The sequence below is a fragment of the Micromys minutus genome (genome assembly GCF_963924665.1).
Source record: "Micromys minutus genome assembly, chromosome: 19".
In the NCBI taxonomy this organism is placed as follows: Eukaryota; Metazoa; Chordata; class Mammalia; order Rodentia; family Muridae; genus Micromys; species Micromys minutus.
In genome coordinates, this window is record NC_137954.1 from 52,324,551 (window position 1) to 52,337,168 (window position 12,618).

A 12,618-nucleotide genomic window follows, 5' to 3' on the forward strand; every position below is an offset into this window, starting at 1 on the left:
GTATGAGCATTGCTCATCTCAGCTGCCTGCTCTCTCAGCAAGGCAGGGAAGGGTTCAAAGTCTATGTTCCTATTGAGAAGATAGTAAGGCAAGGCTATGTAAACCCATAGAGATTCTTATGGGCTACCATTTGGAGAATGCTTTAGTTCCTAAAGGCCATCTACTGTTTTCTTATAATGGAAAATATCTCCTTACGAAGCTCAAAACATGGTTCCTTAATCTTTAGGTCTTTTAGGAAGAAATCTCTTATAATGAGGTATGGTCATGAATGAGGCATCTGTCATCTCTTACATACTCTGTTGGCCACAGTACATGCTTATACTAATGGAAAGATGATACTGGGCCATCACTCACTGAGAGTCATTTCATGGTGCATCTACACACAATCTCCTATCAAATATTGCTTCTGACAAGGAAACCCATTTCACAAAATATTAACTAAGCCAATAAACTGCCACTGAGCTAGTGCATATGTTTGACCATGTCCTTGTTCATCCCAAAGCAACAGGCCTGATGGAGTGACAGAACCATCCTTTGAAGACTGAGTTACAGCATAGCTGGTTGGCAACACCCTTCAGAACTGACAGGACTCACTCTGAGATGTATTGCACATTGCATATAGGCGTCAGCATGTGGCCTTTCTGTTCTGTTTCCTTATGACAGTATGTATGAAGTGGATATCATGAGCGGGAAAAGGCAGCCGCCTCCCTTACAATAACTCTTCGTGCTCCATTAATGCAATTTCACTCTCTGCCCATACATGCTTTAGATGACTGTGTGAAAGTTTTAGTCCTTGGAAAAGAAGCGCTTCTGAGAGAGGGCATAACCCAGCGCTCGAGAGCAGATGTGTGAGTCAGAGGCCAGCCTGGTCTATAGAACAAGTTCTAGGACAGCCAGGGCTACATGGAGCTGCTCTGTTTCATAAATCCAGAACAACATATAGAGGGCACAAGCATGGTTCTATTCAATGGAAAGTTGAGACATCATACACAGAGACTGAACTCCTCATGCCAAGACCCAAGTGAAGGCACAGTTCCAGTGACGGCTGGGCCGACTACTTCTGACTATGGAGACTTCTGCTCTGCCATGCTGAAAGATGTAGCAGGACCATCTGGAGCGGGGCTAAATATTTCCACCACTTTGACTTCAGATCAGTGACGAACTAGGTAAATAAAGAGTTAGCTTAGACCTCTTAGAAATGAATGCTCAGCCCTCTCACCAGAAAGGAAGAGCCTCCTAGGGTGCCTTGTTGAGGCAATGATAACTTATTATTATTAATAATAAAGAATAACAAGTAGAGGATATGAAGTCAAAAGTAATTATAAAATTTGGTATGATGACATATTTTTTTGCATAAAAAGTATAGCACAACAATAATTTCTGATATATAGTTTTATATATATATCTGACATGTATTTGTTTATATGTGTGTGTGTTGAAAGATTATTTTACCTTTCTCCTTTTTTACTGTGTTACCACAGAACACAGGGTACTGTTTAAAGGACTGTAGTTGGGTTGGGGGACTTCCATGTGCAGTACCACACAAATGCGTATGGTGGGGCAAGCCTGTATACCAGCACTGAGGAGATGAGTGGCAGACGACCACAGTTTAAAGAAATCCGCAGCTCCACAGCCAGTTTGAAGCCAGCCTGTACTTGTATTTCTGCCCTACAGCTCATGTAAAAGTTACCACAAGCTCCTTAGCTCAAAACAACACAACCTTACTTTGCTGTAGTTTAGGAGGTCAGAAGTCTGACATGGATCTTACCAGCTGGTTTCTTCTGGAGGCTCTGTGGAGAAAAACCCATTCCAATAAGCAAACGGTCAGCAGGTGGGAGGTTGCCTTGAGGCTCAGCTGGTTTGCCCAGTGTTCACACGGATGAAGCTTAGACCATTAGCTTTTCACTCCTTTCAGTCACCGGGGCTTTGCTTCAGACTTCTCGGCTAGGCACTTGCTGATCTTCTTAGTGGAGACCATATGTTTTCCTCCAAGATACTTCTACTAGAGATGTTAATGGCTCAGTGGTGAAGAACATTTTTACCTCTTAGCATATTATTTGAGTTCCCAGTTCAGTCTCACATGTCCTAGCTCAGTCTTGCTTCCCATTTGTTCCAGTTAGATTTTTATTGGTCAGCTTCCCTTAAGCTATGGTTGTCTGAGAGAGGGGCTCCTCCACTGAGGAAATACCTTCATCAGATGGCATGTAGACAGCTGTAGGGGACATTTTCTTGATTGATGATTGGAGGAGTCAGGCCCAGGCCACGGTGTGTGGGGCAGTCCCTAGATAGGTGGTCCTGGCTTGTATAGGAGGAGAAGCTGTGCCATTTACAGAGAGCAAGCTGGTAAGCAGCATCCCCCCACTGTCTGTTGCAGCTTCCACCCTCAGGGTCATGCCTTGAACTCCTGTCCTGGCTTCCCAAGATGATAGACTGCAATCTATAAGCTGAAGTAAGCACTTTCCACCCCAAGTTGTTTTTGACCAGAATGTCCTTTCACCACAGCAAAGTAGGATGCTACTCCTGACTGCCAAGGATGTAAGGTAACACAGTAGCACATTTAATAGATGTAGAATATACACCATGGATCCAGCAGCTGTGAACACTTTACTGTTGCAGTTATCCATTTGTCTAATGGAATCCTGACCCAGAAGGGATCCTCCGTGAGCTTAGTCACATGTCTTCAGCTGCTGGCCTGTGAGCGGATACCATGCTAGAAACACCTTTATGGTACTTCTGCTCTTTGCTTTGCTGCTTGAACTCTAGCTGTCCCTTATGAGACGAGATATCCAAGACTGCTTCTGTACGTTTATCTCAAGAACCTGGAAAAAAATACACATGGCACAGGCTTGAGCCCAAACCTCAACCTGGAGCTGACATGAGATTAAGTGTAGAGTAGACGGCGCTACTTCAGCATAGCAGCGTCAGCTACCGTGCACAGGACCTGCAGCTCTGTGGAGAAGCAACAGCTTAAACACTTATTTCAAATTTCTCAATAGGGGGTGAAGGGCAGATCTATAGAACATTTGGCAATATTTGGTGACATTTTGGGGTTTCACAGCTGGGCATGGGTGTATTAGCTTTTATCATTTGTAAATAAATTACCACAAATTTAGTAGTCTAAAATATCTTAGATTTTATTTTCCCCCAGAGCAATGCAGACTGAAAGCCCAAGTTGATCTTAAGAGGTTAGCATAGAAATGGGAGATGATTCAATAAAAATGTTTGCCTGAATGGATGGAACTAGAGACCATCATCCTGAGTGAGGTAACCCAGTCACAAAAGAACACACATTGTATGCACTCACTGATAAGTGGATACTAGCCCCAGAAAACTCTGAATACCCAATACCCAGAAAACAATTCACAGACATTATGAAGCTCAAAAAGAAGGAAGGCCAAAATGGGAGGCCTCAATTCTTCTTAGAAAAGAGAACCAAACTCTCATGGGAGGAAATGCAAGGTGAAATAGAGGGACAGGGATTGAAGAAAAGATCACTCAGAAGCTGCCTCACCTGGGGATTCACCAGATATGCAGTCACCAAATACAAGCACTATAGCTGATCCCAAGAAATACTTATTGGCAGGAACCAGACATAGATGCCCCCTCAGGGACTATGCTAGAGTCATATAGATACAGCTGAGCATGCTTGCAGCTAACCATTCTTCTGAACTCAGGGATCCCAATGAGGTTACTAAAGAAAGGACCTAAGGAGCTGAAAGGGTTGCAACCTCATAGGAAGATAACAACACTAACAAGCAACCAAATCCTCCAAAACTCCCATGGAGTAAAACACCAACCTTTGTGCACTTTGAGAGACCTATTGATCCAGCTGCATACATAGCTGAAAATAGCAGTGTCTGGCATCAATGTGCAAAGTGGCTTTTGGTTCAGAGACGGCATGTTTTCCCAATGTAGGGGAATGTCCAGGCAATGGGGTGGAGAGGGGGATCAGAAGGGAGTGCACCTTTGTGAAGGCAACTGGAGGGGGAGGAGTGATGGGAGTGGACAGGGTAAAGAAATAAAATCTCAAATGTAAATACAGAGTATCTAATAAAAAAAGAGAAAAAATTCTTGCCTTATCACGAGCTTTGGGGACCTGTGTTCCAGTCCCCCAAATGGTGTTTATATATCTTGTGATCCTGTGTCCTTAACACTGAGGAAGTAAAGACAGGAAGATTACCTGTGCTTATACCCATACCCAACAAGTATAGCTAGTTAGTTAGTGGTTTACTAGGATCTTGAGAGCCCTGTTGCAAATCATCATCATCATCATCATCACCACCACCACCACCACCACCACCACCATCACCACCACCACCATCATCATCAAAGTTAAAGTCAGTGCAGACATAGCTTTATTCCTTGTGGGTGGAGGAGCTAGGATGACTTCCCAATCCCCAAAGGTCTCCTGTGTTCCTTGGCTTCTGTTTCACCCCAACCCTTTCTTACCCTTTGTAATGAACTGTGCACTACATGGTAAGCCCAAAGAAACCTCCCCCACTCTAGTTTCTATCTGACTAACATGTGCAAAATTCATTCTGCTAACAAAAATTTGCTGGGATGTCTTTAGGCAGTCTATTGCCATCCCATAGGTAGAATCCCAGGATGTTGGGAAACATCTCACCACACAAAGGAAGTGTCCTGGCACAAAGGAGCCATGTGTGGAAAGCTGCTTCACAGTGCTATGCCCTAGAGCACAAAATCGTCAACAGGATAACATGCTATTTAGGCTTCCTTATTACAATAACCCAAATAAGTGTATTATTGGGCACACTACAGTAGTTTTCTGTATTCAAGATTGCATGAAGTAACTGTTATAGATTTTAAGCTGCTTTACTTCATAACTTCTATGAGATGACAGGCTAGTGAAACAAAATTCCTGAGAATACAACTCTGATGGTTAGTATTGACAACTGGGTCACACAGGTGAGGGATTGTGTAGTTTGATATCTGTGAGGGGTGTCTCAGTTGACTAAATTGATCTGAGAAGACTCATACTCATTGTAAGAAGGGCCATTGTGTTGGTGGCAGACCCTGAACTATGTAAATGGAAGGTACACCTGAGTGGGTGTCTGTGCACTAGTCCAATGTCTCCTCTCCCCACTGTGGACATAATACAACCAGTTGCTGCAAGCTTCTGCTGCCCTGACCATGACAGGCTGTCTCACCGACCATGAGCAGGAACAAGCATTCCATTTATGCTGTGCTTGTCACTGTTTTGTCCCAACGACAGAAACTAAGACAGCGATTAACTCTCTGAATCATTTATATTTAATAATCATGAGAGGCTTAGTTTTGAATTAGTTCAACTTCTGAGAGTCAGAAAAAAAATCACACTAAAGTAGAAAAAGGCTCTAGGTTCAATCGTGGAATCATATTTAGAACTCTTCAATATGAAGCAAAATTGGGAGACAGATTTAGACTTTGAGAGTAGCTCTCATGAGAAAGAAAATTATGTTTTGAAGTTCAGTTTCTTTGGATTTGAATCATTTTGGGCTCAAATTTGCAAGGAAATTCAGTCTCTGATACTCTCTGGAAATGTGATAATAGCAATGAGTTTATATTCAACACCGGAGCATCTCTCTGCTGACGGTTTATTATTAGAGTGTCTTCAGGTTGTTACTTAATGTCACTGTGGAATCTGTGATGTGCTATTTTAGGTGATATTGTTGTGTATAAACTGGGAGCCAATACAGAGGAGAAAATGTGTTGGAGTTTTTAGTGGTGGGTGCAGGGATAGATTTGATTACATTGATGATTCTCTCCAAGAAATTTCAGATTATGACCATGGCCAGTGTTTGGAGAGCAGCCTTGTGAAACTGAAAGAAATGTTGTGCCTTGGTAGACTCTTTTCTCTGAGAGGAAAAGAGAGCCTAAACCCTGGTTGCCAATAAGCTTAGTCTTTAAACCAAGTGGTTAAGAGAATAAAAATCAGCAGTAACAGTTAACATCTATCATCTCAAATCTTCATTTTTTCCCACAAAGAATCAAGTCAAATGTTATTAGTTCAGACCTTTAACTCCTTCAAGCCCAGAGGAGGAAAGCCTGGTGACTGTGCAGTGCAGCTACAGACTCTGCCTCTTATGTGATTTGGGAATATCTCCCCAAAATTTTAGTTTCTGTTTTTATTCTCCTAGTGATATCTTCAAAAGAAGAAAAAAATGATAATTTTTGGTGAAATTTAAAACATTAAACCTCTATGCTGTGGCAGTCAGGTTTTCCTAGAGTGTCTATGGGCTTGTCTTTGGTTCTTCTCCTGATACTATGATAAATCACCTGACAAATGCAACTTAAAGGAGAATGGCTTATTCCAGCTCATAGTTGGAAGGTACATCCAACACAGCAGGGAAGTCACTGCAAAGGAGCCTGAAGCAACTGGTCACCTTGCTGCCATAGTTATAAAGTTGAAGGTGGCACACTGGTATTCAGCTCATAGTCCACCTTCAAAATAGTCCAGGCAAAGTGGCCACCCACCTTCACAGTAATTGTTATACAGAAAGTAAGCTGACTGACATAAAACATCGTGAGCAGGGCATAAATTCCTCACAGAGAGATATTTCATATGTATGCGTGTAGGGTTGTCTCCTATGTGGCCAGATTCTGCTAGACTGACGTTAACTATCATTGGGCTCTTCCTCAAACTCAAGGTCACTGGCATGTCTCCCATGTGTTCTCAAGCTTTACAGCTTCACACACTGTGTGTCATTATCTGCATTGTCACATGACTGGATTTGAAGTCACTGTAGAAGCATACCTGTGGGTGTGCCTTAAGTATGTTTTTAGAAGGTTAACCAGGCAGAGAAGACCCACCTGGAATGTGAGCTGTACCACTCCATGCCGTAATATTTGAAGTGTGTTCAAAGGAGAAGGTGAGCCAAGCACCAGCTTTCATCTCTGCTTCTTGACTACAAAGGCCATGTGACCTGCTTCCGAAGGTTCCTGTCACCATGACTCCATTCTACCATAACAGGTTACCTTCAAACTGTGAGCCAAACAATCCTTTCCTCTGGTAAATTGCCTTTGTCAGCTATTTATAGAATGAGAAAAGAATAAAACACAGGTGAATTGGTACTACAGAGGAGGGGCACACACTGATAAACATGCCCATGGAGTTCTTAGGCTTTTGGTCTGTTTTGCATGCAGACTGGGAAAGAGGTAGGAAATTTGGGTAGAAAAGCCATAGGACTGTGTAGGCCGAGTGTTACAGTGCAAACAGACTATTCTGGTTAGAATTTGGAAGACAAGAATGCCAGGAGTAATGAGAACATTGAAGGTAGAGAACAGCGAAGGTAGAGCTCTTGAGGTTTCAGAAGGTTGCTACTGGGAACTAAGCTGTAGTCAATTTATGTTGCTTCCTGGCACACCATCTGGCCTCCATAATGGAAACCATAATATGCATTCAAAAGAACAAGACAAAAATAACCAAAATCATTATGAGACAAAAATTCTACAAAAATATCCTGGAGTTTATCTTGTATTGGCTATCTACCACTGAGCATGAGGTTACCATTAAGTATAGCTCATAGGTGGAGGGATCATCTGGAGAGAACTAAGTTTTCCTCTGCAAGCAGGTGTTTACTGTGGATAGCTTTCTGGTTTGATGTAGAAGAAAATATCCACTTCCCCCTTCTCAGTGCTGAAACCCCTCTGGTTTGAACCTGCATGAGCTCCACTCATATTGCTACCCTCTCCCTGGGTTCATATAGGTCATTCCTGTCCTGTTGGAAAGGACTACTTCCTTGATGTCATCAATCCACTCTGCTCGTGTTCTTACAATCTTTCTAACTCTTCTTCCTCATAGCTTCTTAAGCCCTGGGACATGGGTTTGATGAAGACATCTCACTTAGGACTGAGTGTTCCAAGGTCTCTCACTCTCTGCATACTGTCCAGTTGTTGGTCACCAGGCTAACTTCAATCTACTACTGTAAGAGGAGGCCTCTCTGATGGTGGCTGAGTGAGGCACTGATCTGTGGGTATAGCAGATTATCATTAGGAATTATTTTTATTGCTGTGTTATCAAAACAGCACAGACATGGAATCATGTGAGAATTATGAGTACTTGTGGGAGCACTCCAAGAAAACAGAACAAAGTCTTGAGACTCAGTTTCTTCAGAACATGAAAAGGTTCTTGGAATGTGTTTTAATTTCTTCCAGGTGTAGCAAAAGAGGTGAGTTTGTTTCAGATTACTTATTATTACACATCTTTGATTATTAGATGAGTTTAAACTATCCTTTGATGATCCTACAGAAAAACATGTTTTTGCCAAGCATGGCTTATCTCTGTTACTGTATGTAGCTTGAACTCATGTGAACTTTCTTTATATGAACTTTTTAAACCAGCAGACTATAACTTTTCTGCTTCTCTGAATAAAGTTGGCTATTGAATAACACTTTATTCCATATGTCATGTTAGGAAGTCAATGAAAGACCACAGTAATGAGTTTACCAAAGTATATCATGGCAAACCAGGGAGTTCCCTACAGAACTGTGGGTGTAGAGCAAAAGCACGTGAAACTGCAAAATGACACCAAATATCTCATCTCCACAGAGCTGCAGGTCCTGTGCACGGTAGCTGACGCTGCTATGCTGAAGTAGCGCCGTCTACTCTACACTTAATCTCATGTCAGCTCCAGGTTGAGGTTTGGGCTCAAGCCTGTGCCATGTGTATTTTTTCAGGTTCTTGAGATAAACGTACAGAAGCAGTCTTGGATATCTCGTCTCATAAGGGACAGCTAGAGTTCAAGCAGCAAAGCAAAGAGCAGAAGTACCATAAAGGTGTTTCTAGCATGGTATCCACTCACAGGCCAGCAGCTGAAGAAACATGACTAAGCTCAACCCAAGGAAGGAGGATCCCTTCTTCTTCTTCTTTGCCCCTCCCTCTGCGTCTATGAGAGTAGTCACTTACTAGCCCATTCCCTCCCATCTCCCTGCCCTGGAATTCCCCTACATTGAGATATTGAGCCCTCACAGTGTACTCTTTGGTTGGTGGTTTAGTCTCTGGGAGTTCTGGGTGTTCTGCTTGGTTGATATTGTTGTTCTTCCTATGGGGTTGCAAACCACTTCAGCTCTTTCAACTCTTTTTCTAACTGGGAAGATCCCTTCTTAGAGTCAGGATTCTATTAGAGAAATGAAGAACTGCAACTGTAAAGTGTTTATAGCTAATATATACACATGTGCACATTTTACGTATACTGAATATGATCCTGTATTATTGTTTTACATACACTTGGCTATCAGGACTAGTAAGTAAGTGCCTTGCTCAGCCATCATTACAAATGTTTCCTCCTGCAGCAGATGGAAATAGAGAATCATAGCCAGACAATGTGCAAAGAGTGGGAGACCTCAGAACACTCAGCCCTAAGTAAGATGACTCATTAAGTCTCTCCCCTTAGGAAGGGGAGGTAGAAAAATAGTAAGAGCCAGAGGGTTTGGAGGACATTAGGAAACAAGGCCCTCTGAACACAACCCAACACACACACACACACACACACACACACCACAGGAATTCACAGAGACTGAGGCAACATTCACATGGCCTGCATGGGTCTACACAGGACTCTATCCAATGGTGTCCTAGAGCTAAAATAAGAGGTAGACATATGACTTTGTCCCTAACCATAAAGTCATCTCCAATTGATAACCACATGAAATGAAAAAAGTAGCTTTCTCCAAGGGAGTCTCACAAGAGAAACAAATCACTCTTAAGAGTAGGTCCCTTGCCCAGCAGTAAATGACCAATACAAAATAAATGAGCTCATTGGTATTTTTATAAACAACTGTGTGTGTGTGTGTGTGTGTGTGTGTGTGAGTGTGTGTGTGTGTGTGTGTGAAAGTGAGAGAAAGTCAGAGACAGAGGCAGAGAGAGAGACAAAATTAGTTTCTTGGTCTTTTACACTTTATAATTGGTTTTATATTATTTTTAAAGAGACAGGGAAAGGCAGGGCTTAGAGTTGAGTGGGTAGGGAGGTGAGTTGTGAGTTACAGGAGGAGAAAAGTGGAATATAATATATTAAAACAATTTTTGTCCAAAGAACTTTATTATAAAAATACATATTGCAAACAACAACAGGGAAATAGATATTGCAAGACTGAAAGGTAAGAAGTGTTATAAAAGAAAGATGGGATGTGCTGGTGTAGTGTGTATTTGACCAGGAAGAATTCCAAAACAGGGTACTATGGAGAGAAAAAAAAAAAAAAAAACACGCAGAATTGGAAGGAAAAATTAGACAAAATTGAATTCATGAAAGAATTTTATCATGCCTTCTTTTTGGAAAGTATTTAAGAAATAAGAGCAATGTAAAAATTAGCAAGTGCTACAAAGCAATCCACAAAGCCAGCATAGTGTTCATACCAACACTGGACAGGGGCATCAAAGGAAAATTGTGAGTCGCTCTTTAGCATCAACATAGGTGCGAACCTTTTTTGAACAAAATGTTATCAAATCAAGTAATGCGTAAACTTGATCATATGTTAGGAGTGAGCTGGTTTGAGCTGAGAACTACAGGGTCACAGAATTATCACACTGTATACAAAAACAACCAATAAAATCTATAACCACAAGAAGATAGAAAAGGAAACTCAGAAAGCCTAAAGATACACAATAATTGTGAAAAAATGTCCTGTGTATTCACTATGGAAAGCAACTGGAAGGGAATGTTTGTTAAGATTTAAAAGAGGTGTGGCTTTAAGGACAGCCAGTGTCCCAGCAAGCCACTCCTGCAGACCTTAAGTCCAAGAGTGTTCTGAGTCCAGATTTGTGAAGACAAAGATTCATAAACAAAACGGGATCATGAGAACTGAAGCTCCTCACTGAGACTCTGCTGGTGTCCTTTCACAATACACTTGGCTATAACTGTACTGACTCCTTAACTTAATATGAAAGGACCTGGTGATTTGCAGCGCTAAGTCTTCAGTCGGTTATGACAGATTGTTTTCTCCCTCCAATTGCTTAGCTTAGTGTCCTATGATCTGGGTTAATTCTTGCTATGCATGTTTTGAAGAAATGATTTTAGTAAATAAATGTAATTTCCATAAGAATTAAGCTCAGCCTTTTGAAATGTCTCCTGCATAATGGTATCTTTTAATAGCCTGTTTAATCTTATATTGATCTAGCTTTATCAATTTTCTTCTGATTAGGGTTTTGGGAGGACTATTATCATATTTTCTATGATTTTATGTTTTCAATGTCTCCTGTAATTGCACAGTACTCTTCTTTATCCAGTTAGATCACATTTTCCTTACAGTTGAAGCATTTGTTTTATGTAACATAATTGCGGTTCTATTTGAGCTGAGATCTATCATTTTTAAAGCACAGTCCATTTTCCGCACTCCTTGGAAGTTCTCAGCTCTCTCCTTTCCTGTGTGTGCTGCATTTTATTATGCTATTTTCTCTGTGCATTAAAGTCCAAAGCGTGCTTTACTTCATCATCCTAACATTGTTTATCATAGAGATTAATGCTCAAAGTTAAAAGAACTTTTACTCTCTTTTAGAGTAATATAAAGTTCTTATAATACTTAAATTTCATTTAAAAATTGACTTGCAATTTGTTGAATTATGTGAGACATGAATGGCGACACATATACATATGGTTCAGGACAGTATGGTTGTTTTAAAAATATTTAATAAAATTACGTGTTGTAGTGATTGGGTTATGTTTATAGGTAACCATATTGTTGAGGTTCTTATGGGCATACATTCCCATTATGTAGAGAAGATCCTAGTTCACAGTTGATGTCCTGGTCCTTTGACTTCTACAGTATCACATCTTCTTGCTTTTCCACGGTGTTCCCTGAGCCTTAGGTGTAAGGTTGGGTTGTAGGTAAAGGTGTATCAGTGAGGGTTGGCTACCTCAGAGTCTGTTTCTCTGCATTTTGATCAGCCACGTGAATGGAAGAAAACTTACAAGAAGACTCCACAGCCTGAAAAGTTGACTACAATTCATGGCTTCTCTAGGAATGAGCACCTATTAGATTATCTAATCCCAAGTAGTCAGCCTTAAAGACATATAAATATATAAACAACCACAAATGATTTGATAAGGAGATATAAAGACATATACATAGAATATTAAATATATACACATATTCATGCAGAACATTACATATATATATATATATATATATATATATATATATATATATATATATATATATATGAGATTGTCCAGAATCAGTCTCCTTCTACCCGCACAGATAAAAGGAATATAATCTACTTTTATTTTGATGCAATATGTCTGAAACACCTCCTCCTAGATTTTTAGAATACCAATGACAAAGAAAAAATTCCTAGAATCAAGGACAAGTCAATCATAAAAAAAGAACACAACCAGATTTGTATTGTCCTTCAATAGCAACAAGGGGTGTAAAGATAACTGGATATAGCTGTTCAAATATTAAAGATACAATAACTTTATGTTGACCAAACTGCAACTCAAATTTGGCAGCTTGAAAATTAGTATTCTCCATAAAAGCCTCAAAGGCTTTCTAAATGGTTCTTCATCTGATAGTTAATTCTGAAAGAAATTATTAAGTGGAAAAGACCAATAAAAGATAGTTGTGATTTAATTGTTATTAGGTAACTTGACCAGAACAAAAAGAAAGGATTATCTCATTAACGAA